The 27,824-nt window shown below is 38.0% G+C and overlaps 1 protein-coding gene across 2 annotated transcripts in view; it reads right to left on the bottom strand.

The window, feature by feature from the left end:
* The window catches only part of LOC134225820 (uncharacterized), a 71,233-nt gene that overhangs the window by 10,168 nt on the left and 33,241 nt on the right, over window positions 1-27,824 (bottom strand). Inside the window, exon 1 of one of the 2 annotated variants that reach the window (XM_062706192.1) lies at window positions 19,751-19,874. The exons of the other annotated variant lie outside the window; for it this stretch is intronic. The gene's annotated coding sequence lies outside the window, so the exon portion shown is untranslated. Of the gene's footprint in view, window positions 1-19,750; window positions 19,875-27,824 lie in introns of those variants that run through there. 2 annotated transcript variants of the gene reach the window in all.

Below are 27,824 nucleotides of genomic sequence, written 5' to 3'. Positions count from 1 at the left end.
CCCACTGGCACATTGCCGCCTCGCAGCTAAGGAGGGCCGGTACAGTGAGAATAGCTATCTCATCTCAAGAAGACTATTCTATTGGTGAGCTGTGCATTGTTTCTCGGACAATCAAGACTAGCAACTACGATGTGTCCAGTCAATCAAGCTAAGCTAAGTTAAGCTGCAGGTGGGACTAGCATGGGTCGAAATCGGATGGAAGTTGACCAGCTAGCGCAGTTTTAATTTGTTTGTTTATTATTCAGCAGTGAACACGTATGTTAGCAAAAAAGTAACCGTCGAGTTTGTTCCTATTTTTCTATCATAAATATGTTTCAGTGAAATGCAAAACGAAAATGCTCCCTTGAATGATAAGCTCTAGGCGTCGAAGGATAACAGCCCGGTTAGAAGACGTGATATTAATAACAAAACATGATATTAACTTTTTTTAAACATGAGTAAAAATAATAAGCGAAAATATCTAAAATTTGCACCGAAATATCATAAAAATATCAGGTTTCGCCATTAACAAGAACTTATCAATATCTTGCGCCATTAGTTTATTCTTGTTAATGGCAAAACCTGACATTTTTATGATATTTCAGTGCAATTTTTTGTTATTTTTGCTTGTTATTTTTACTTTAGTTGCAAACAAGTTAATATGGTCGGGGTTCAGCCAAACCGCACCAAGCGGCTTTTCGACTGACTTGTGATATTTTGTTCATACAAGGACTTCGGAAATAGTTTCATATCAATTTAAGCATGCATTTGCAGTAGGATATCCTCAGTTATGGGATTGATGGATATTCGATGCGATTTGCAATCAATTAAATCTGCTAAACGAAAATTTGAGTAGAAAAATCGGTAATTTTTCGATGGCGCTTGGTGTGATTTGGCTGAACCCCGACCATATCATGTGTTGTTATCAATACTTATCAATTACTGTTAATGAGCAATTTTTGTCTACCCGGGAGGGCGTTCTCTACCCTATTTAGATGTCGCATAATGAAGAAGTTGTTCATCAGATCGGGTTGAAAACTTGGTTACCTACCAGCAATTAAACACTCACCAAACCTAGCATTGCAACATTCAACAACTAATTTTCCTACTAATTGCTCCACATGTGATTATGCAATTATTTGGCATGCAATGTGTCTACGCAATCAGATCGAATCAACACCAACATCGTAACGTAGCATATATTCTCTACCTCCCCTTGGGAAGCGAGTCCCAGATCAACGCATATCACGGTACTCGCCATTTCACGCTTCTCATTATGCAACTTGAGATTGCAATCATTGATCATGCTATAAATGTTGTCGCGAGCACCTTCTCGTCGTCAACTATGTGTAACAACTATAACCATTGTTGCGAATTGTTTATTGCTTGTTTGCTTTCTCATGCAATGCTTTCGATGAACCTTATGGGCAGATATGCAGCACCTGATTTCCATAAGTTGATTATCATATTAGCTGCACTCTTAACACATTGTCGACATCGTTGTATTGATATTCAATGATTTAAGTGATGTTCCAGAAGTGTTTGCATTGCACAAACTATTGAATGGGAAGGCTCTCTTTTCATGTCATGTTGTGCTTACTTGCACTAGGATGGGTGATTTGAAAGACACGAAATCGTGGACAAGCGTCACATTATATAAATTGATTGCTGCAACCTCAACAATTTCGGTTGCGTCTTGTTAATTTGCTTATCGCCTCTGCTCTAGGTAACTAGTTCGTAACTACTTGATGCAGGCAATACAAATTCTTTAATGATTTTATATTTCCGCATCTAGTGATAGTTTAGTAACAGGTAGAATTTTATTGCAACTGTGTTTCTGCATTTGTGCATTAGAAGGGCAGAAATGAATTACATCTTAAATTGCATCTATCTAGTCAAAGAGCTTCGAAAGCGTGTTTAATTACCAACGAATAAAATTGGTGCGACCTGATTCCCAGAAGTGCATTGACAAATTTTCCGTTTGTGCATTCTGCACCCGCAGCCGGTTAAAGAAGTATCACCTCACCACGTATTCAATACAATCGGCCAGGGTCGATGCTGTGTATTTGAATGTAAGTTGGTCTTGATTTTCTTTTTCTTCAAAGATACCCAACTGTGGTGACTAAAAACAATGGTTGTGTTGTTACTTGCCTAGCTCGATTGCTATGGTGCTGCTTGATTGATGGCTATAAAAGATTAATATTTTCTTCGTTGGTGTCGGTCACCTCGTGTCGTTGTTGCATGTGGTGCGGTTAAACTGTTTTTGTTTTTATAGTGACCATAACAAGTGTGAGAATCGCTTTCTGAACATTGACAATCATCGAGGTGAGCATATCCATATGCAATTTGAATAATAACTAACATATGTCTATCATAATTGCTATTCTACACATATTTTATCGGTTGAAACATTTTGGCACTGTTTTGCATAAAACAATATTATCAATAATCACGCACACCCGTTTTGGTCATTTATCGGGCTGCAATTGCTTGGCCATGTGGCCATGTGCTAAAAACCATAGGGGTACAGACATGTACGAATATTAGTATGGCTTTTCAGGAAAGAGGAGATGGTGGGATGGCAGCTTAGCGATTGCTGTAATTATGTTCCAATTTTAAAGAGGTGAGCCAGCCCAGGGCTGAAAACCTCTAAAACAAAGACAAAAATAAATGTTTCAGTTGCAACGATTTGATGAGTATTTGTATGGCCAAAAGTAAAGTTAATGGTATAAGACAAACAAAGTTTGAATTATTTCACATTTAAAATTTGTTACGATGTTCCGATGTCACAAAAATCTCAAGGAGGATAAACACCCTGAATCTGCCATTTCACAGCGAACAACACACCATGCGTCCGCTTTTCCTATCCAAAATGTGGATAATTTTACTCTTTTATATATTTTTTGTCTGATTTAAGGCATCAGATTTATCTCATTTAAGAGCTTTGTTTTGTCCCGTGTACGGAGGAACAGGCCGTTTTACCTCGTATGGAAGCAGACTGCCTCACAAAACAGTATCAGATTTAGGTGCCGGTCGGGGTACGAGCAACCTTAGGGAACAAAGGGTAACTAACCCCGGTAGGAACTATGGTCATATGCTGACAGCGAAGGGGGGTTTGCTCCTTTCCGTAGCTGCAAATCTGAGCGAGCGTCTGTTCTCCATGTTAGGAGCGGCTCACAAGACCCACCAACGAATAAAGGACAACGTTTGGAAAGTCGGATCTTTGAACGAGAGATCTTTGAATGAGTCTGGCTCGTAATAATACTGAGTGAAATACTTTTGAATTGATGGTTTTGGAGAACGTCAAATATTTCTGAAATAGGTTCCATTTCAGGCTCAGGTTTAAAAACAAAAGTTAATTATTATGTTTTATGTTGTAATTAATTCATTGTGAATTGAACATGTTCAACTTTCTTTTCGTTCAAGTGAATTGAATTAAGGTGTTTACACGTTCAGTTCGCGTTCGATTCAAGCGACTTGCTCAATTCCCTTGCCTTGTCTAAACGTAGCATTAACCGCAAGAAATTTGTATGGTGAAAGACATCTAATGCTGATTTTCTCAAAATTAGGAACTTTTGATGAAAAACTATTTGGTACCGGTTATGAGTAAGCGGATCGGCCGGTCGTCGAGGTTTAGTTTTGCTTTGTGCGGAAGGCAAAACGATCGGCTGGTCGCCGTAATTTTGCTCTGTTTTGCGCGGGTGAGTAGGTAAATAAATCAGAAAGTAAAAGTTTGCTTCTTGTCCGTTCGTGTTTCTCCAGTACACGCTAACTTTCACCTACTCAGTGACTGAGTAAAATTGTATTGCTCTCTCTTTCTAACCCACGGAAATTTAGGAAAAAAATAGTAGGTAAATAAATCAGAAAGTAAAAGTTTGCTTCTTGTCCGTTCGTGTTTCTCCAGTACACGCTAACTTTCACCTACTCAGTGACTGAGTAAAATTGTATTGCTCTCTCTTTCTAACCCACGGAAATTTTTCTCAATTTCCGTCAAAAGCAGGACAACTCAAAACTATGAGTAATCCTGCTTTTGACGGAAATTGAGTAAAATTTCCGTGGGAAGAAAAGAGATGCCAATACAATTTTACTCAGTCACTGAGTGGGTGAAAGTTAGAGTGTAAGCGGATCGGCCGGTCGTCAACATTCAGTTTTGCTTTGTGCGGAAGGCAAAACGATCGGCTGGTCGCCGTAATTTTGCTCTGTTTTGCGCGGGTGAGTAAATGAATCACAAAGTGAAAGTTTGTTCCTTGTCCAGTCGTGTTTCTCCAGTAAGCGGATCGGCCGGTCGTCGAAGTTTAGTTTTGCCTTGTGCTGAAGGCAAAAGATTGGCCGGTCGTCGTATGCTTTGCGTGGGTGAGTGAATCAATCAGAATGTGAAAGTTTCAGACAGCGAGAGTGTTATTTCCCATCTAATAGATCGCATCACTTACCAAAGTGAATCCAGATAAATTATCCTTTGTAACTAAAACGATATCCTATCCCAAGACAATCGTGGAGATGCAGAGGTATACTCGGTCTCTTGTAGCAACGAGAGTCGAACTAACAATCCTTCCCTTCCTATATGATCGTAAGGACGTGGCCGGCGCCGTTATTGACTTTAGATATTTGAGCCTCCGAAACGTGTACATTGAGAATGGGTAGCTAGTCCCAAGCCCCATTTATTGTGTTCTCTGTACAATTTCGCAAGTTCTAGTCAATCACGGAGTAGCAACTACGAATTGAGCGGTCATAATGCTCATGCTCATGCTCATTTATGTTGTAATTAATTCATTGTATACTGATGATGGGGCAGTAAGTTGAAAGTAATCTTTACGGTAGGGCTGGCGTTCTGAAGGTTTGTATTTGTAATTTAAGTCCCCAGTTAGCCTTGCAAGCAAAGGCGTAGGATTGCCAATCCGGAGATGGCGAGTTAGATTCACGGTCCGGCCAAGGATGTTTTCGGGTGAGAAACATTTTCGACACTTCGGGGCATAGGGTATCCATTGTATTTGCCACACACAGAAAAAATAAATTGTGTTTCTAAAAGTTTTATTTTGAAATTATAGTATTTTTGATAAATTCCGGGAGAAAGAAACTCTTAATGCAAGACAAAAACTTTTAATTCAATTAATCATTTATTAATTAAAAAATGTAATTTTGAGAGTTTTTCTTTTGAAAGACTTGAAAAGCATCATGAATTTGAACGATTAAACATCTTTTCAGTTTCCAGTGAATAATCTTATTTTTTAGTGAAATCTTGATAGCTTTCATATTTGTGTACCTACTTTTTAAGAGGAGCTCTGATTTTGTTAGGTTTTTGAGCCTTTGTGTAGTTAAGTAACGATATCCTATCCCAAGACAATCGTGGAGATGCAGAGGTATACTCAGTCTCTTGTAGCAACGAGAGTCGAACTAACAATCCTTCCCTTCCTATATGATCGTAAGGACGTGGCCGGCGCCGTTATTGACTTTAGATATTTGAGCCTCCGAAACGTGTACATTGAGAATGGGTAGCTAGTCCCAAGCCCCATTTATTGTGTTCTCTGTACAATTTCGCAAGTTCTAGTCAATCACGGAGTAGCAACTTCTGAATTGAGCGGTCATAATGCTCATGCTCATGCTCATTTATGTTGTAATTAATTCATTGTTTACTGATGATGGGGCAGCAAGTTGAAAGTAATCTTTACGGTAGGGCTGGCTTTGAAGAGAAGGTTTGTATTTGTAATTTGGGTATCCAGTTAGCCTTGCGAGCAAAGGCGTAGGATTGCCAATCCGGAGATGGCGAGTTCGATTCACGGTCCGGTCAAGAATGTTTTCGGGTGAGACACATTTTCGACACCCCGGGGGCATAGGGTATCCATTGTATTTACCACACTCAGAAAAAGTAAATTGTGTTTCTAAAAGTTTTATTTTGAAATTATAGTATTTTTGATAAATTCTGGGAGAAAGAAACTCTTAATGCAAGACAAAAACTTTTAATTCAATTAATCATTTATTAATTAAAAAATGTAATTTTGAGAGTTTTTCTTTTGAAAGACTTGAAAAGCATCATGAATTTGAACGATTAAACATCTTTTCAGTTTCCAGTGAATAATCTTATTTTTTAGTGAAATCTTGATAGCTTTCATATTTGTGTACCTACTTTTTAAGAGGAGCTCTGATTTTGTTAGGTTTTTGAGCCTTTGTGTAGTTAAGTTTCGTGACGGGTGGACTATCGGAACCTTTGAAGCAGCATACGGCTTCGACGTAGTGGTCTATTTTCAGTTTTGGAAAGCATCCCTTTATGCGACATACACAAGAACCCTTGCAGATGAAGATAACATTTCAATTGTTACGGTGTTACGATTTTGGATTCCGATGAGTATTCTTTTCTTGTTTTTATTTTATTTGATTTTATTTTTTTCGCAATGACGGAAGTTAAATTACAGTAAAGATGATGCTCTCACAAATTTTCTCGCTTCTTTTTATCATACTGCATAAACAAAACTATAAACTGAATCTCAGAATTGACAACTTTACACTGATGGCACAGCACAGATATATTCATTACATTTATTACAATTTTACACTTATCATGTTCCTAATATTATCGACTGTATTCCGTTTTCAACACATACTACCAAAAAATATTACAGTCCTGTTGGATGTAGGATGGACCTCCTCGGAGAAACGGACTTATTTTGATGTGTGCAAATTCTTAAATCTGAATGTAGTTTTATTGGGGATTATTTTTGCATAGTAAACGATTAGGTATGATATTTATACACTTCGGAATTTAGTTTTGCAGTACGTGAATTTTGATACGGTAAATTGATTCATTTGATGATTAAAATTTGTAGGGTGTCGCCATCCCCGAGCAGGAGTAATTGGCTCAATAATACCTAATTCTGTTATTGATACCATACTCTGTTGAGGACTGGCCCTGCGTGGGAGGTGGAATACCGAAGGAATAGTGCCAAGGGCTAGTATGCATGAGTACCAATACCAAATGCATAACCAAGTATTATTCGTTTGGTATTGAAATACCTAAGCATGTTATGCCTCAAGTATTCTGCTTATGGGTTTTTGGTATTGTTTTTTGGTGTTTTACCTCTTATGCAGGGCTAGATCATACCAATTTCTGTTATCGAGGTCGTCGCTTCTGCTCGGGTCATGTCTTGAATACTTCTCGTATTAAATTTCAATTACTTTCTCTAAATCCTGAACCTGTTAAATTTTGCCGAAAGTACATTCTTAGTTTAACTACTATTGTGATAGAAACTTTCTGTTGCTTTGTTTTTGTTCAAATACACTTCTACTTTTATAACGGCAATAAATGATGCTCATGGTTCTGGACAATTAATTACAAATGCATTAATAGAATCCATGAAGGGTGTAATGTTTAAAAAAAAACTAGATAAAAAACATACTTCAAACCCACACACAAAAACATATAAACGACATGATAAATAAACATAAAAAAGTAAATTGTCAAAATATGTCTGACTGTACATTCTTATTTAACCTCAAGTTGAGATTCAATAAGAATTGCTGATTGACATTGGCTTTCCGATAATAACCACTGTTGGTAAACAACACACTTATTTTTTTTTTGCCGAGATCTCAGCATTTTTTGTTTATTTTCCCGAGGTGGGCACCGCCGAGTTTCAGCAAACATGATTTTTGCCGAGATCTCAGTAAAAGTGACGTTTCAGTTGCCGAGATACAGTAAATATTTTGCTGAGAATCAGTAATAAACGAAATTTTCTACCGAACTTCAGTTTTGAATTTAACTAAGCTACAGCAGTGCCCAATTTTGCTGAGCTCGAAATAGAAAAAGTTAGTGTGAACCGCAATTTTCTCCTAATTTGCAATTCCATGCTCGTTCTTTTTCTACTTTTGGCGCGTTGAAGAAATGTTGTTGCGGGTGCTCGAATCAAAACTCAAATACACAATCGCTCAATCTGAGCGATTGATTGTTTAACCCCGCGAAGGATGAACAGTTTAACAAGGTAGGAATGCAAATATTCAAAATATCCGAGCTAATTAGTAGAATAGAAGTTGCATAGGTCACATCACTTTCCATGGTGCATCCCGATCTATGTTTCTGATTACCCTACCCAACTAACAAAACTTCCTTCCCGTGGTAATTGTGGAGATGCAGAGGTATTCTCGGTCTCTAGTAGCAACAATTACCACACACTACTTTCCCTTCCTTTCCCAACTGACTGTAAGGACTTGGCCGGCGCCGTTATTGATCAACATGTGCGAGCTGCTGAAACGTGCACTTCGAGAATAGATGGTAAACCCCAACCACTATTCACTTGGATCGAAGTGCAATTTGCACCAGCTCTGATCAATCATGGAGTAGCAACCATTGATATGTAGTCAGTCTAAGCTAAGCTAAGATATGCCGATTGTTGGCGAGAATCAGAAGCTTTTGATCTGCTTGTGCGGTCAATAGGTATGTGAATAGATTTTATTAATCGCAATGCTGTACTTGGAAACATGCCTCAGAGACGTTTGTTTAGGAGTATCAAATTTTCTGTCGGAATTAAGTGAAAAAAGTAGATCATGTTTGTTTGTTACTTGAAAGACAAATGTTCAGCATTCAGAGGTCACGTACAGTCGTGATTTATTTAGTAGGCAGAACGATCGGCCGTTCATGACATAATTTGTTCTGCTTTGTGCGGTTAGCAGAACGATCGCCCGATCATCGAAATGTTGTTCTGCTTTGTGCGGGTAAGTAAATTAATTAAATAGAAAGTGAAGATGAAGTTCGCGTCTGTAAGCAGAACGATCGGCCATTCATCGAAAATATTGTTCTGCTTTGTGCGGTTAGCAGAGAAATCGGCTGGTCATCGACAGTTTTGTTCTGCTTAGTGCGGCAGTTTTGTTCTAGCGTATTTTTTAGTACAGATCCTCTAGACAAATGACCATTATGTGGTGAGTTATTTTTTGGATTGACAGCCTTATTTATTCTGCAGGGCGGTTTGTATGTTTTGACGTTCCTAAAGATTTTTTTATTGGCCACTCAAAATTTGAACAACTTTTCATAACAATGACCAAAGTCTTTCGTTTTTTTCACAGCAACAAGCCATAAATATGCTTATTGATCTGTAATATGCTGTATTGATCTGTCAACATTACATCAAAGTTTTAGGATATTTGAATTTGAAGTTATTGCTTCAATATGGGGACACTTGATCCCCCGTTATTCACCCATACAAACATTTGGCGAAAAAATTAAAAAAAAACCGTTCTTAGGCTTCTAATTTTTACAGATTTAACGTATTTAATTAAGAAAGAAAAATCATCAATTCTCCCCTAATTTAAAAATTACATCTACTTTCGAATTCAATAACAAAAATCGTTCATGTATACGCACAGCAATTCGATAATTCCACGTATTTTGAAGGAAAATATTTTAAAAATCTGAGGGCACCTTTCTAATTTTATCAAAGCAAGTTCTAGGAGAGGGATCAACTTCCTCCAAAAATTTTCAAAGTCGATTTTTGACAGCACTCCAAAAAAACGATTGTGTATCAATAACAACAATAATTTAAGGACTGTCATACATCAGTAAAGTTAAATACTATATTTCTAAGAGAGTCTGTGTGGAAATCGCGTATGTTTATTTATTTTTGGTTGTGATACATCGGAAACCAGAAAAGGGGATCAAGTCTACCCAGTCTCCCCTACCGTTTACCAAAACGAACCCTGCCACAATACCTACCCCATATATCCAACATCCCAGTGATTTCTCGTGGAAGTGCAGATGACTCGTCGGCTTCTATCAAAGCGAGTATCGTGTCAACATTTTCCTACCCATACCTCAATTGACCTGCAATCGGACACGGCCGGCGCTGGTATTGCTTATTTTTGAGTCACCAGTTCTTACACATTGAAGATGATGTTAGTCCCAAACTTCATCTGTTGGTTCTCTGTGTAATTACAACTGACCTGGCAATAACGGAGTAGCAACCGTGGGCGATCAATCATGCTTATGCTATGCTTATGCTTATGAAAGACTTAAAAAGTATCAAGTATGTATGTTATTTTTTTAAAAATTTAGCTACGCTGTCTAAACAATGTCTGGGAACTGACTATGAACTGTCATTAGTTTTTGTTTTGTCATTTGTCGGCGGGGAAAAATATTCAAATGCGTAGTCAATGTAAAAATTAATCAAATTACAGGAAGGAAAAGTTCAGTCGAATGACTCCTCTGATGGTTTCTGAATTAATCGATCAAATGAGTGGGTTAGAAGCAGAGGGGTGTAATTGATATTTTGGTGAAAGTTGGTCAGCAAAAAATGTTTGGGTTCTCGAGCTTTGCGGCAATATGTTAATATAGTTTGTATGATGTTTATAAAAAATGTGAAAACTCACAGAACATTAACAAAACTTTGCACCCATTTTTCTCAAAACCAACTTTTTGTCACTTACACCCCTTTGCGTTTGACCCCCTCAAAGTTGAATGATTCTCCAGCATAATCGACGAGGACCATTTTCTTCACTACATCTTCCTCCACACGCACTACACGGCGGATTTAGTTGCACCTGCAGAAGAAATAACTTCTGGCGGAACCATCATTCGAACATATCAACCTCTACGACAAAACCGTTTGTCTTTACGTATTAATTTGTCTATATTATGTAAAAGCACAATATAAAATTTTAGATGATATAAGTCCGATAAAACAAGTATAAATTAAATGAGAAAATAAAGTGAAATGAATAGTGAAGTGAAATCGATATAATTAATATTGAATGCATGTAAAATGTTAGTGGAGTTTTAACAAAAAAAAAAATCTGGTAAAAGGGAGAATGCCGCAAGAGAAGATTCTATTCGTCGACTTACCCTCTTTTAAATAAAAGTGACAAGCAGCGGATTTCTTTGTAGTTTTTCACCTCAGAACGATAGATAACAATGCGAACTTGCATTTTGAGGTGATAAACTGCAAACAAATCCCCTGCTTGTCACTTTTATTCAAAAGAGAGAGAATTATCTCTTGCGACATTCGCCCTTTTACCAGATTTTTTTTTGTTAAAACCAGTGCTGCAAAGTGTCACCGTACAAGTCACGTAAAGCGTGACAATAACAAAATCCGGGTCATGTGTCAAGTACTCAATTGTGATGCTCAATGTGGATCTCACATGCACTGAAAGAAGCGGCATGGTCAAATCTACCAAATCGAGGGTAAAAATAAAAACATTTTACCACTTGATTTGTGCAGACTACAGTTTGCACTTAAATCAACCATGACTGCAGTTGATTTTACTATGGAGCCTTTTTGACACTTCTTGTCGAATTTTACTATTTTATTCGTTCAAAAGTACCATGTGCAGCCGTAAACATTGCAGTAGTTATTACCATTCTCATATTGGAACCATAGTAGAATTTACTAAACATGTTTTTATTTTACAGTAAATACATAATTTGGCTTTTGTTGTTTATTAAATACAGATAGGTTTACAAAAGTTATCTATTTAAGAAATGCGATATGTGTATGTGGCAAAAGATAGCCTCTTCGAATATGGACAGACCTGGGACAGACCAATTCCCTTCGGAAGAAACAGGGAAGTTCTTGCGGTAGCAGTAGCTGGTGTGACACTTGTGCTGGATGATTTTCTTGACCCCGAACTGCCGTCGAGCCAGAGCCAGTGTGAATCCATGGGGACATTGTAAGTTTTCAGGATGTCCGAATGTGACATTGTTTTCAACGAGCTGTATAGTCTGTAACACAAAATTATTTTTTATCAGGGCCTAAAATATGAATCTGTAATAATTACTTACTGTAATCTTCTGATTTTTCAAGCTCCATTTAATGATTAATTCGCAGGTATTTATCGCTTCCCACTATGACTGCATCGATGGTGACCTGAGATGGATTTGTTTTGTAGATTTTCTTCACTACACTTTGTTTTTAGTTTAACCATGCGCATATGGTAAAACTCACAACAGTGTTGTTATTATAAATAGGTATACATTTATATCCAAAACATACTCAAATGGTAATTTTAAGAGTTTTTGCATGGTTAAAATTACTGCAACATTGTTTTCAGTGTGCTTGGTGTAACGACCACCATGAAAGTGACATTTTGGCAACTAGCGCTTGGTCACTCACCATGTCTTCACTCCTTCTGCCTGTGATCACCATCAGCATGAATGATAGGAAAACTTTCCTGATGTTGTGGTTGTCATATCCATGTCATCTTGACTATCGTGATGATCACTTGACCTATGCGGTGTTTGGTTCGAAATCAACGCTCGACAGCAATGGAATAATCCACTTAGCGGAATTAATGGATTTTTGCTGTGATAAAAATGCATGAAGCCAAAATAGAATTTTTGGGTACATTTAAGTGTTCTTATTGTTTATATTGACTTTTTGTGCAATATTTTAAAGCAGACCTTACACGAGGCATTTATTGACAATACTTTTTTCGTCAAACTTTTCATCAAACTTTTCTTCAATATTTTCACTGATTAGCCGGCATGGCCGTAGCTGAAGAAAAACTCAATTTTTTCTTGAACTAATATGAATCAAATAGCGGTATAACGCACAAAACACGCACACACTCAACCGTCATCGACTCCTGTGGGCAAACTGCGGGGGGAGATGAGGGGAAATATTGAAAAGAATATCAAACTTTTCTGATTTCCCTCAATATTTACTTCAATATTTTGGGTTCGCACTCACACGATCAATCTTTTTCTTCAATAATCAAGAGTTTGTCAAACTTTTTCCGTCGTGTGGGGTCTGCTTAAGAGGTGCTATTAAAAGAAAAGTACATACATAGTTTTTCCAAATTTGATCCAGACTATCTTTTGAAAAAGGCCAAATTTTTTTTATTGATTTTTTCAAATAGATACAATTAAAAAACGACGCATCCTACAAAAAAATGTTGTATGGGTGACTATCGCAAAATCAGTCAAAGTTTCTAATAAAGATATCGGAAACAATTCAAATTGAGCCCTACACTGAAAAAAAATCAGTTTCAAAAATTAAAACTCGATTTGCGAAAAACGCTTTTTTGATTTGTATGAAATTGTGTCTCAAGATAGGTGATTATGTTCCTACCAACCGCCCATACATCGCAAGCTTGACACTTTTAAGGAAAAAGTTTTTCTAACAAAAATTTTTCTTGTCGGAATTGATTTTTTCTCAGTGTCAAGGAGTGCCAGTGGATTTAACATATATATTTAAATATTCCTGTACAGTCAAGCAGAGTACAATATTTAGGTCGTAACTAATCGCAACGGATAAAATACACTGAAAATAATTTCGACAAGAAAAGTTTTTGTTAGAAAAACTTTTTCCTTCAAAGTGCCCAGCTTGCGATGTATGGACGGTTGGTAGGGAACATAATCACCTATCTTGAGACACAATTTCATACAAATCAAAAAAGCGTTTTTTCGCAAATCGAGTTTTAATTTTTGAAACTGTTGAAACTGATTTTTTTTCAGTGTAGGGCTCAATTTGAATTGTTTCCGATATCTTTACTAGAAACTTTGACTGATTTTGCGATAGTCACCCATATAATATTTTTTTGTAGGATGCGTCGTTTTTTGATTGTATCCATTTGAAAAAATCAATAAAAAAAATTTGGCCTTTTTCAAAAGATAGTCTGGATCAAATTGGTAAAAACTTAGTTAGAGCCATTCACAAATACGGCCCATACAAATTTCAGAACCCTCCCATACAAAATACGTTACGAGATGGTGGGTGGGGGCTTTCAGCCCCCAGGTCCATTTTAGCGTTATGTAATTTGTGAATGAACCCTTAATTTAACTATTGATTTATCCAATTTATCAATTAAAAACGACGTCAGTCCAATCAAACGACAACAAAATCAATCAATAACGGTGCTCACCTGCACTTTTGACAGCTGACCGACCTGATGCTCTTTATGGCTCTCAGCTTGTGGTTGTCAATCTGGGTGTCACGCTTACCGAAGGTACTCACGTGTCAGCTTCTACATGTCACGATGCGCTTGCAGTGATTGTCAGTAAAGAACATCGTTTAAAAGCGTGGTGGTTTTTGTTTTCATATCTGATCATCTGGTGATGGTCACGACATTTTGCAAGACTGGTTAAAACTTAAAAATCACTCTAATAAAGTATTAAAAAAATACCAGATAGAGTTACTAAGCTATTGACGAAGTGCTTACCGAAGTGACATTTTTTGCATTGGTAAATTTAAAAATCTTATACTTTCTACTTAAAACCACTAAACTGATCTTCATAAATTTTTCCTACTTTTTTTTCTAACTTTTCCAACGATGGTTTTTTGTGTGCTCAAGCTCATGCAATGGCGGGCATAGAAAAGTTTTCAATTAATAACTGAGGAAATGCTAATATAATACTAAGTTGAAAAGCAGGCCGAATTCCACTTGCAATGTATAGCCATAGAAAAAGAAGCCTGTTGTTTTCCTTGATGTCTATGATTACATTTTGTAGAACAGATTTAGTTGTTTCTTGTTAAAGTCATCAAATGGAACATTTTACTTATACACAGAATTCTGTTTTTATATCAGAGACAGAATCAAACTGGCAATTAAGTAATCTATGATATGATATAATATTACAATATTGTATTAACCTTTAACCAGCGGAATGGAAAATTCAGTATTTGACTAATTAGAATATTCATGTGAAAATATCTACAATTAGTTGATTCATTGGCATTATTTAGGATATTGAATGTTAGTAACAACGTCAATTGCGTAACTGTGGAATTGGAAGATTAACAAAATCTGTAAAAAGTTACAAATGATACACTCAGGCCATAAAAAAATGTCCCCAATGAACTAAGTTGTCGAGAAAAATAAAACATTTTCAAATAAGCTAATAGAAGGCAAAAAACAAACCCATATTAAACATAATGAATTTGATGTATTGGAAACTACCGACAACTGAGTGCCTTCTTTTTCATTCGAAGCTTGACTTGCACACAAAAACCACAACAAATGATTTGGATGGTTGAGTTTCCCCCTACTTGCATCGATCGTTTTGTTTTTGCCACCATTCGGTTTGTATTTCCATGCTATGGGAAGTTGCGGTTTTAGACTTTGTTCATTCATCCCAATGTCTGTGAGGCCGTGAATGACTCAATCTCAAGGTATATAAAGGTTACCGCAAATATTCCGGCGATCGGAAATAAAGCACAACACATAATTTAATTTACGGGGTCTCCAATAAACTATAGATGCATTGATGCATCAATAAAAATTAGCTAACTAATGTTTCAATGCAAAAAATAAATAAATAAATAAAGATGGACAAAAATAGTTCTAGAAAACTATTCTGACGTCAATGTTAGTAAGTGGATTGATCAATTGCAGCAGCTGGCGCAACACCAATTATCTGTTAACTAAGAAGCGCATGGATGAGCATAATTAATCAATTCGAATTTAGCTCAAAACATGATCGGTGTAGGTAGGGGGAATGACGGCTATAGCAGGTTTTGTTCTATTATTGTCAGGGTTTTTTTTTATGGCTGATTATGCTCAAAATTGGCCTAAACATTTTTTGCGTATCAAAGAATATTGTGGCCAAATTTCATAAAATTTGGTCGATGCACGAAATAGATTCGGCTGATATATGATATATATGTTTATATTTTGCATATGTACTAGAAAAAATAATTTAAGTGATCAGAAGACTCCAGTTACTTTTAATAAAGTTTTATTGAATGCGCGAAGTCGTTAGTGAAGCTTGTATACGAGGATGTCTTTCGTGCATTTTGTGTGGCTGTGTGATAATATCAATAACGAATATCTCTGAACAGCTCCAGAAGAGTGAAGTGAATAATTGTTCGTAGATACTAGAAGTAATCTTCGCTTCCTCAGTTCATTTATCCGGAATTGGATCAATTTGGTGAGATTGTTTCAATATGGTTTTTATATGATTCCAAAACTAAATGCGCGCTGGATTTAAAAATCCGGAAGTTTGTTTATGGATCCATTATCCAATTGATAATGGTAGCATAAACAGGCGGGGCTTATTGCAAGTGAAAGTGACCTCGGGCTGAACGTGAGTTATCAGGCAGTCTGAAATGGGTCACTGGAGCTGCAGTAGAGCTAACACCTTCTAACTCCCGGGCTAAAGCTGACTTTATAGCAGACAGCTTTCTTCCATAATACCACTGCCAGACAGTGGGGGTTAGATTGAACATACACACATACACATACACACACAAATTTCATAAACTTTGGTCGACAAAAACCTCCCTGACAATAATAGAACAAAACCTGCCAAAGCCGTCTGTTCCCCTAGTTCAAATCATGGTACGAATTAAAGTGCCAATAAGAAGAAGAAGAAGAAGGTACTGACGCTCGTCATTGAGACAATCAACTTGATCATCGCGAGGGAACTCATCCTTATCCAATTCCAAAAGGTGTTGACAAAATGGAAGCAGAATATGCAAATTTGTTTTGTTATTGGAATTCACACTCTCCTCGTTTGTCGGGTGAAGATCACTGCGTCCAGATTTTAGGACTATTGTGATATACCCTTTTGCTGTGAAATACGCAAGTTATCTCAGTAACATGTTTGTCACTGAGATACCTTGGTATCGACTGAACTCAAGACCATCTATTATTGATGAATAGAGGTCCTGAGTTACAGTATGTGACTCCCCCATTCTGGCGAGACTAGCTTTATGAAGCCAACCACGTCCTTGGGGGATAAGATCCATATGTCAGCAGGCCCTAAAAAGGGCTTGCTGAGAACTTTGAACCTACATACGTTGGGTGAGTGCACTGCAATAGCAGAGGATGTGTTCTGATGTTTCTCTCTCCTCGTCACAGAAGCGGCAATTTGAGGTTTGGATTGCTCCGATCTTTTGTAAATGGTATCTGCAGGGGCAGTGTCCAGTTATTAGACCGGTGTAGATGTTGAGATCCCTTTTGTTGAGACCTAATAGTTGTTGGGTTTTCTTGGGGTTAATCGTTACGAGCCTTTTGGATTGGCTCGTATGGGGAAGTGCATTCCAGTTTGATGTGATTTGACTGACCATATATTTGTTCAGTTCCATTTTTACAGAGCAGTCTGAGATCCCGCAGAAGGGCTCAGGGCCAATGAACCTTTCATTAGATCCATTCCTGGCTAGCTCATCAGCAATCTCGTTTCCTTCTAGACCCGTATGTCCTGGGATCCAATATAGGTAGACTCGATTGCGTATGGATAAGTTTTTCAAAGCCAGAATGCATTCCCACTAGCTTTGAGTTACAAGTGTAGTTATTAAGCGACTTAAGTGCCGCTTGGCTGTCAGAGAAAATACATATTTTTGCAAATCTATACTTTCTCCTCAGGCATAATAACACGCATTCTAATATTGCATATATTTCCGCCTGAAATACTGTGGGCCACTGTCCTAAGTGGACAGAAATTTGTGTTGTAGGGCCATAGATTCCGGATCCTGTCAGATTATTCATTTTCGAACCATCTGTGAAGAAATTTATAGAGCCTGTTGGAACGCTGGGTCCACCTCCTTCCCACTCCTGGCGGGAAGGAATGAACACATCGTAAGGTAAGTCATAATTGACTACCGTTTCCATCCAGTCACTACAAATTCCTATTGCGGGATTTATGGCAAATTCATTTAATATGCTGAGGTGACCCGTAAGGTCTCCCGACAGCAGTGTTTTATTCTCTTTAACCTTAGAGCACTTTTTTTTCCGCTTCCAGCTTTATGAATTGATCTAACCGGGGCAGGTGAAGCATTGCGTCTAGGGCCAAAGTGGGTGTACTACGAACTGCACCAGTGATGGCTATGCAAGCGGTGCGTTGGATTTTGTTGAGCTTAGCCCTTGCAGCAACCTCATTAGTTTTAGGCCACCAGACAAGGGAAGCGTAAGTTGTCCTGGGACGGACAATGGTTTTATATATCCACATGATCATACTTGGTTTTAGGCCCCATCTTTTACCAAGGGTTTTGAACAAACCCAAAGTGTATTGAGACCTTTCTGCACAACTGATTGGAGATGAGAGTTCCAATTAAGCTTTGCGTCGAGTATGACACCTAGATATTTTACTTCACTTGAATAAACTAATTGTGTTTGATTCAAGAAAAGGGGTTTCAGTTGAACCTTTCTCCGTTTGGTGAAAGGGATAATGGAAGTTTTTGTAGGATTTATGCCTAGTCGATCCTTTTGACACCAGGAAAAAGTGTGATTTAGGGCAGATTGCATTCTTTCCACGATAACACTTTCGAATTTGCCTCGTACAATAATGACAACGTCATCAGCATATCCAACCACTTCGAAGCCTCTTCTCTCTAAGCTGTCTAGAAGCTCATCCACCACCAGTGACCACAACAAAGGAGAAAGAACTCCGCCTTGCGGACACCCCCTTGTTGCTTTAACAGTGATGTATGAACCGCTAAGCTCAGAGGAGATTTTCCGATTAGCTAGCATAGCATGTACCCAGGTAACAATGGATGGGTCGAATTTTCTCCTCAACATTGCTGACCCTATAGACGAATAAGAAGCGTTATCGAATGCGCCCTCAATATCAAGAAATGCTACAAGAGCAATTTCTTTTGCATTAAGTGTTTTTCGATTTTTGAACTACCGTATGTAGTGCCGAGATCGTAGATTTTCCACTTTGATAAGCAAATTGGTTTTTGACAAAGGCATTGCTTTCATAAATTTGTGATTTATGTACTCGCATAGTACCTTTTCCATAATTTTGAGCATTACAGAGGATAAACTTATCGGCCTGAATGCTTTGGGGTTGGTTTTATCTCTCTTGCCTGCCTTCGGAATGAAGACAGCCCGGATTTGACGCCAATCGTTAGGTATGTGCCCCAAAATCAGACTCGCCTTAAAATCTCAACCAAGGGTGGAACCAGTGTTTTCTCCTCTTTTGGATCAACGCTGGGAATATTCCATCCATGCCAGGAGACTTAAATGGCTCGAACGATCTCACAGCCCTCTCAACCCTGGCCCGAGTGAAAGCTTCCTTTGCAACCTTTATTGCGTCTTTTTAGATCCAGAAACCCATGATTGGATCTCTTGTGGATCTGAGACAGCAATTCCAGTGCCTTGGTCGCCGATGCTCGACTCAGGGATTGAATCAGGAAGTGGATCTTTAACAATTCGCTCAGTGTATCGCTAGGCTCTACAGTGAGCGAACCATCCGTCTTTCGGAGGCTACCCACACCATTGGAGTGGTCTTTTGAAAGAGTTTTTGGAGTCTGGCCACTACGGGTGTATTCTCTATGCTTTCACACATTAGAATCCACGATTTCCGTTTGGCTGACCTTATTTCTTTGTTGTAGTTCGTCAGGGCCTTTCTGTATAGGCTCCAATCGCCGGTTCGCTTAGCACGATTGAACTCCCTACGCGCAGTTTTCCTAAGCTTCTCAAGAGTTTTATTCCACCATGGAACGTCTCTACTCGAACTAGTTGATTTAGTTGGACAGCTCTCTTGGTAGGCGTTAAGGATTTTGTTTTTAATGGATTTGGACGCATCTTCCAATTGTGTTATGGACTTGATGTGACTTTCTATGATGTACTCTTCGGATCGTAGGATAGCTGAGTAGGATTCCCAATCAGTTTTCTTAGGATCTTTAAACGTTTTTTCCATCGTTAGACTTCCTTTCCCATTCGAAGATGATGTGTTCATGGTCTGACATTGATATTTCTTCAGAAACATGCCAGTTTTTTATTTTATCAGAGATAGACCGACTACATACAGTCAAGTCCAAAACTTCCTGACGAATGGAGTTTTCAAACGTGGGCTTGGCACCAACATTACAAATGTCAATGTTCTTGGAAGAGAGAAACTGTAACAGGTACTCACCTCTGGTGTTTATATTGGTACTTCCCCATACGGTGTGATGTGCATTTGCGTCGCACCCTATGACGAAGGGGATGTTGTGTCGGTGGCTGTAGGGCTACGAGCGCAGCTATTTCTGGAGGAGGGATTTCGTCCACGTCACCTGGGAAGTATGCCGAGACCACCAAGATCTCTCACACTATTTTCACTAGATAAAGAAAAACCAATGTCCAAATTATTACTTTGGCACAATCGGTTGCTGAAAAGTGATACACCTGTTGAAAACAGTAGATGGCATATCTGTTGAATATGCTGGTAAAATCGAATCCCTTCAACTAGATTTTTCAAGCCGTCTTGACCTTTCTCGTATTTTCGCTGGTTTTTAAAACACAGTAACAAAATTTCCATTTTTCAACACTGTTTGCTGATGTGAATTATGTAATTGAAATGTTCTGAATGGAGATTATTGACCTACAATCTTTGCATTAATAAATCTAAATTTCAAAAAGAAAATCTCTGTTGAGATATTTTCTCTCTTCGGAAGCACATTCTGTTTCAACAGCTCTTTTCAAGAATAAAAGCTGTAAAAAACTTGGAATCCTACTTACAAGTTTCAGGCACCGATTGAGAAATCGATATACATCGAGTATTGCCAACATTTTCATACTTTCCATTGAATGTTCAACCAAAGAGCCTGATATGTAAAAAAACGAAAACGAAACGCTGAACGCCGTAAAACGGTTTTTAGTTCATCTCTAAAGAATTTTTGGAGATTCTGAAAAAAAAAATAAAATAAATCATTGATTATTTTAAAAGCATAAAAAAAATATGTGCCAAATATTTTGTGGCTCACCAGACCAGCTGCAGGTGTTGAATCTGAAAATTGGCTCGTAGCTTGAAAAGGTTGGGCAGGCCTCCCCTTAAACAATAATGTAGTTAATGATGCTTATTTTGCCTCTTAGATTGCAGCTAATTTAGCATTTTACAAGTTTTCCTAGAGTATCAACACTTTGTTGGGATTATACATTTGATATCGTTTTAGATACATTTGCTATCGTAATGCGGTACGCCTAATTTTGATATTCAATTTATGCATATTTGTATTTCAGTGCACGTATGCTCAAAACTGTAGCGTGACCAACAGAGCAGTCTTATTTTTTCATTGCGTTAATTAATTCAATGCTAGGCCATGCGCAGATGAATTCTAATTCAGTAGATCTGAACATGCTTTCATTTCGTGCATATTCGTTTTCTGCTAGATTTACATAACACAAGCATTACTACAAAGATCGTTGCGCAGCATGTCAGACTGAATCGGTGGGTAAAGAACCACAACCCTGAAAATAACAATTTTTCGTGTTGTCAAAGCACTTAGAACAGCCACCCAGACAGAGCGTGGTTTAATTCGCGTGGAGAAATAATAAGATCATAATATGATGTACCGTGAAAATTACACACGGAAGTTTTATGAGAAGATATTAAACCGTTCACGAAATACATTCCACAGAAAGATTATTGTAGGAACATCAACGGGAATCTTTTCACGAGCGAGTGTGAGGTGATCCAGACGTTGCCGTAGCACTAACTATGGATCGGGTGATGTGTGTATTTCAGGTTTCAGGGACGCTCTTGAGTGCTTTTAAAACTCCAAAGAGTTACGGCAAGGTAATGGTCTTTCGTACCTTACATTTACCATTGCTATTTAACTTGACAATGCATTGCTTTGGAGGGGGTAATACGAAGGTCAGGGATTGACACGGGTGGTACGATTTTCAGAATGTCCGCTAGCTGCAGAAGACAAAATTAGCTTGCATCATACTAAAGTTGGGAACTGAGTGAGTCGAATGTCGAAGAAAAAGTTCTAATGAGATTACTTTAAAATAGCTCTACTTGACGTGTTCTCCAACCCAATGTGAATTCGAAAAAAAAAACATTTATCAAGTATTTGTTAAATTTTTTCAAGAGGAATGTCTTCACTTTTCATAAGACGTATTAGACTAATTCGTATTGACATTGATTCACTATTTGAGAAAAGAATACGCTTACTCGTCTGACGACAGGTGAATTTGTTTAAAAAATCTTGCCGATTTGAGTCACTGTTTTTGGAAAACTGTTATGCGTAGTAAAAGTGAATATCCAGTGTGACACATCTTTTGCCCTACCGGTCAAACTTGAATCAGTAATAAGCTCTGAGCTCCCACCTAGCAACAGATGAGCTCTAGGAAACACACGTTGCTTTTTTGCGCGAGCGCTTCAGTTCCCCCGACGAGGGTTATTGTTATGGAAAAAGAACTTGATAATAAATCTCTGTTAAAATTGATTTTCGTTCCATACGGACAACTGATTTACGGCACACGAGTGAACTTTTGAAGCAAGATGATACAATCAGTGTCGAACAATTGCGTGTTCTTAGTTGAATTGTAAGATCGTAGGCGCTTTCGAGTGCTGCTTTTAAAAGCAGATGATATGTATTTCCGATTAACATTTTGATGAGTAAGTTGTACATGTATTAAGCTTTGAAGGTTATACCCCGAGTACTATGCGATTTGGATATACGAACATGGTTTTGTAAATAAAGATTAGGAGTTCAGAGAAAGCACATACAAGTATTTTCTGAAAAAAAATGATGTATATGCGACAATTATGAACTTTCCTATATTAGAAAAAGGAATAAGTTTCAACAACGTTAAGGTTATTTTGGAGGTGAATGTCTGTTTTGAGCAATGTGCACATTTGCTTACATGTATCATATAAAACACACGTCATCTCAGTTTTCCGAGCTTAGCCGATTCTCTGGGCATCCTATGAAAAGCTCCCGGGGTCCCAGGATTTCACTATGTTGTAAACACAAAAAATATCATTTGATGGTAAACTTTTTCTTTTTGCTTTATAGAAAAAAAATCTTTTTGAAAATATTTTTCCTGTGGAATGGCGCTTTATCAAGGTTATTACTATTAATATTCTCAAACCTGGTAAAGATTCTTCTTCTATTGATTTATCGCTTATTCTCAGATTTATGGTTATTTACAAGCTGATTGTTTAGCAAAACTAGTGGAGTAGTACATATTTGTAACATCTTAATCAGAATACTATGTAGGTAATTTTTAAAGAATATTCTATGGACAACTGGCAAACAAGGATTCCAAATAACAATTTATGTTCGGGATATTTTAGGAAGAAAAGTTCTTCCTATTTTGAAACTTCTTTACTACTTTTTGAATGAGATTTCATATACTGTTTGATCTCCTTTTTTATTATCTTTTCAGAACTGTAGAAATCTCTTAGATGATCCTGATGCTCTTCAATGGTATTTGATGTTCCTTCCCTTGCCGCATGAGCCTTAAGTTATTGGTGTAAATAGCCCCGAAGCCTGGGGAGGTATCCATTGCCCCTCCATCTATTTTCTCTATTTTGAGCTTCTTTTCAAAAATCAGATCAAAATCTTCAGCTTTCTTTTGCATAAAGTACTCTTTTGAAAATAACAGTTTTGTTTTCATAAATGCGCATTTCCAATCACTAACAGAAACAAATCTAAAGACAGAATCTGACGAGAAAATTTCAATTGGGTTCTGCTGACGCCGATGACAGCCACTCGATCATATACTGCTGAATCACTACAGACGCCATCACTGTGAATACATTAATTTTCTGCGGCAACCTGACTGGATCCGACACCGACGCTAACGAATTTTCAGCAGTCATCAAAAAATTCGGAAATTCCTCTTAAGTCAGCTTTCTTTTGTATTTATTAGGGACCCTGAAAAGGATCAATTTATTTCTAAAAATGCTCCTTTCCAGTCACTAGTAGCAGCAAAACGAAAGTCAGAATTTTGCTAGGAAATTTTACTTGAGCATCAAATTCAAATATGGCAAATCAAACCAAAAAGGACCGACTTATTTCCAATAACGTGCCTTTGCAATCACTAACAGCATTTGAGCGAATGTTACTTGAATGCTGCTGCCACCGCCGACGGTCACCATTGTTGGATGTTTTTTCGTTATCATTTAGTTGTTTAGCATTTGGTTGAATATTTCCGATGAATATTTTTTCTTCTATGAAAAATGGTGGTCCTGAAAAGGACCAATTACCTTTGAATAAAATAACGCGCCTTTGCAATCAATGTTGACCGACGATAACTACACGATGATTTACCGCTGAATCACTACAGACGCCACCGCACCGATGCAAATGCAGTGTTTGCATCGACCACGTCGCCATCGATTCTGGGACTGTAGCCGACGCCGGCGCCTTCGTATTCTTCGTGTTCGCTCTCCGTGGACTCTTAAAAACTGATATTTTTATGCACAGAAAAATAAACCAAAATGACGGGATTGGTAGGTTCCAGGGTTGTTATATCAGTGGGTTTTAAAATGGTTACTCACTCACTCACTCATGTATCATGAGCACCTCAATGGGTACACAGGGCGAACGTAAAAGATGTCGATGCCGGTGTTTGCTTGCAGATTTCGTTTCCGCTCGTTCGTAATGTGTGGCCGACCCACCTCCATTTACGCTCTCGAATGTCTGTTGATTCGTTTTTTGATGGCATCTTCGATGGAGCTAAGCATTCGATATCCAATTTTATATGAAGCTCCATACAAGTGGAGTGGCTTTATAATTATTTCCAACTGAAACGTGCCTTTTCAGTAAACTTGCATACAAAAAAAACATCATTAATTCAAAATTTAAGTCATTATAGGCTGGGATGCCAAATATGTCTTCAATTCAATCGATAGAAATCGAGATTCTGGTCCTCAAACCTGACCATTTTGTATAAAAATCAGTGAATGTCTTATCATTATTTTCGGGGTTTAAAAATCCTAGGCCCCCTAAAATCCAAAAGGGCTAAGCCAGAAGTGAGGAATGAGACATTTCTCACATCTCATAAGAAATAAGACGTGAGAAATAGGAAGTGATTAGTGAAAGATGGGAAGTGAAAAGAAGTGAGAAGTAAGAATTGAGAAGTGAAAAGTAAGAATTGAGAAGGGAAAAGTGAGAAGTTAAAAGTGGAAAATGAGAAGTGAGAAGTAAGAAGTGAAAAGTGAAAAGTAAGAAGTGACAAATTCGAAGTTAGAAGTGAGAAAATAAAAGGCAGAAAAGAAAAGTAAAAAGTGAAAAGTCAACCGTGAAAAGTGAGAAGAAAAAAGTATGAAGTGAGAAGTAAGAATTGAGACTTGAAAAGTGAAAAATGAGAAGTGAGAAGTAAGAATTAAAAAGTGAGAATTTAGAAGTAAGAAATTTGAATAGTTAGAAGTGAGGAGTAAGAAATAAGAAGTGAAAAGTGAGAAGTAAGCATTGAGAAAATTGAGAAGTATGAAGTGAAAAGCGGAAAATAAGAGGTGAATAGTAAGAAATAAGAAGGGAGAAGTAAACAGTAAGAAGTGAAAAATAGAAGAAAGTATTGTCAAATTCGAAGTGAGGAGCGTGAAGTGAAAAATGAGAGAAGAAAAGTTCAAAAGTGAATAGTAAATTGAGAAAAGTGAGAAGTGGGAAGTATGAAGTAAGAGGTAAGAATTGAGATGTGAGAAGTAAGAAGTGATAAGTAAAAATTAAGAAGTAAAAAGTAAGAAGTAAGAATTGAGAAATTTGTAGTGAAAAGTGCGAAGAGTGAATTAAGAACTGAGAAGTAAGAAGCGAGAACCAAGGAGTGAGAAGTGAAAAGTGAGGTGAATTTTTTTTAACTTAGTCTTTATTCCTTCCCATCATTCCTTCTCCTTCCTTCCTGCCTTCCCCTGAGAAGTTAGAAGTGAAAAAAATGTGAAGTGAGAAATGCGAAGTGAGATGTGACAAGCTAGAAATGAGAAGTGAAAGGCAAAACGTGAGAAGAGAAAACTAAGAAGTGCTCACTTCGAACATCTCATTTCGCATGTTTTAATTCTCACTTTTCACTATTCACAACGAACATCTCACTTCTCACTTCACTTAATAAGGAAATCAATTTTAATTATTCGGCAAAAAGCCTTTTTTCCAAATGACCCTAAACCATATTTTTACATTTACATGACAAGTGTTTGATTTTCGGAAAAAAATATAAATATGTTCTCTATCTCAATACCTTCCTAACTCGATCATCCCTTCAATATCGGGTAAGGGAAAGTTCATTGTACACTTGCTATTGTATTTGTATAAAAAAAAATTCTTGAATGAAAATCTTACAGAATTGTCACGGTGTCTCTATGGAGAGATATTATTTTTCAAAAATCAGTATCTCTGAAACACCCACCACGCGAAAGTATATGATCTCCTCTTTCATATCGTGGATAAACTAAAATGTTCTAACCCCAAAAAAAATCCAAAACTATAGCCGATTTAACCCCCCCCCCCCCCCCCAAATGTATGGAAAAGTGACCCCCGATAGAACATTATAAAAATGCACTTACGTGAAATAGGAAAACCTATACTTTCGTGTAGTGGGTATTTTAGAGATACTGATTTTTTTTAAAAAATAAGCCTCTTCGGACAAAGACACCGTGATTTTATTTGCCAAGGCAGTAATTGTAAGATTGGACCTTTTGGTGTATCGTACCATAAAAATATGTAAATATTCGCATGATCTGTCATTAAATAGATGGTTATGAGTTTGAAATGAAAAACTGACTTTATAGTAAAAACTAAACTCTATAAGGATCCCCTCGTAGAACCCGTAGGTGAGTACATTTCCATTCTTAGGTCAAAATCTACCGTATTCTTAAAGCAACAAAAAAATATGTAACTCAGAACCGCAACTAGATTGATCAAATAAAATTAGTGATCCTGACACAAACATGCCGAAGGAAGCGAATGAGAATAGTCTCGTATCATGCCTGAATGCGTATAATGCCCGTTTTACCCAAAATCACCATTTTAACACAATTTTCATCGCAATTTATTCAGCCTATTTTTTATAATACTAGTATGTATCAATCTACAAAGGCTTTTTCTAAGAGTACAACGTATGGGAAATCGAATGGAAAGACTTATTTTAACCTAGAAAATCTAATAATGCCTATTTTACCCTAATTCCTCGTTTTGGTTTTGGCATAGATGGCTGGAGAGATATTCGATCCGCCATTGGTAGCACCGCAACCGCTGCACTTGGCACGGTGCCCCCGGATCAGAGAAACGACTGGTATGACGGCGAATGTGAGCAGTTAGTAGAAGAGAAGAATGCAGCATGGGCGAGATTGCACCGCACGAGGGCGAACGAGGCACGATATAAACAGGCGCGGAACAGACAAAATTCGATTTTCCGGAGGAAAAAGCGTCAGCAGGAAGATCGAGACCGTGAAGAGACGGAGCAACTGTACCGCGCTAAAAATACACAAAAGTTCTATGAGAAGTTGAACCGTTCACGTAAGGGCAACGTGCCACAGCCTGATATGTGTAAGGACATAAACGGGAACCTTCTTATGAACGAGCGTGAGGTGATCCAAAGGTGGCGGCAGCACTACGAAGAACACCTGAATGGCGATGTGGCAGACGAAGATGGCGGTATGGTGATGGACTTGGGGGAACGTGCGCAGGACATAATTCTACCGGCTCCGGATCTTCAGGAAATCCAGGAGGAGATTGGCCGGCTGAAGAACAACAAAGCCCCTGGGGTTGACCAACTACCAGGAGAGCTATTTAAACACGGTGGTGAGGCACTGGTTAGAGCGCTGCACTGGGTCATTACCAAGGTTTGGGAGGAGGAAGTTTTGCCGCAGGAGTGGATGGAAGGTGTCGTGTGTCCCATCTACAAAAAGGGCGATAAGCTGGATTGTAGCAACTACCGCGCAATCACATCGCTGAACGCCGCTTACAAGGTACTCTCCCAAATTGTATGCCGTCGACTAGCACCAATTGCAAGGGAGTTCGTGGGGCAGTACCAGGCGGGTTTTATGGGCGAACGCTCCACCACGGACCAGGTGTTCGCCATTCACCAAGTACTGCAGAAATGCCGCGAATACAACGTGCCCACACATCATCTATTCATCGACTTCAAAGCAGGGATTGTCTAAATACTCAGAGCGGTGCGAAAAATGTTCGTGCAGCACCCACCTTCGGGTGCGCGTCTCTCAAATTTTGCGAGCTACAGAGCCGAAGGTGCGCGGGCTCTCGCTGTTGCGTGCGAGTCAA

Source organism: Armigeres subalbatus, chromosome 3, assembly GCF_024139115.2.
Source record: "Armigeres subalbatus isolate Guangzhou_Male chromosome 3, GZ_Asu_2, whole genome shotgun sequence".
In the NCBI taxonomy this organism is placed as follows: Eukaryota; Metazoa; Arthropoda; class Insecta; order Diptera; family Culicidae; genus Armigeres; species Armigeres subalbatus.
The sequence above is the reverse complement of the archived record's forward strand: the minus strand, read 5'-3'. Positions and strand labels throughout refer to the sequence as shown.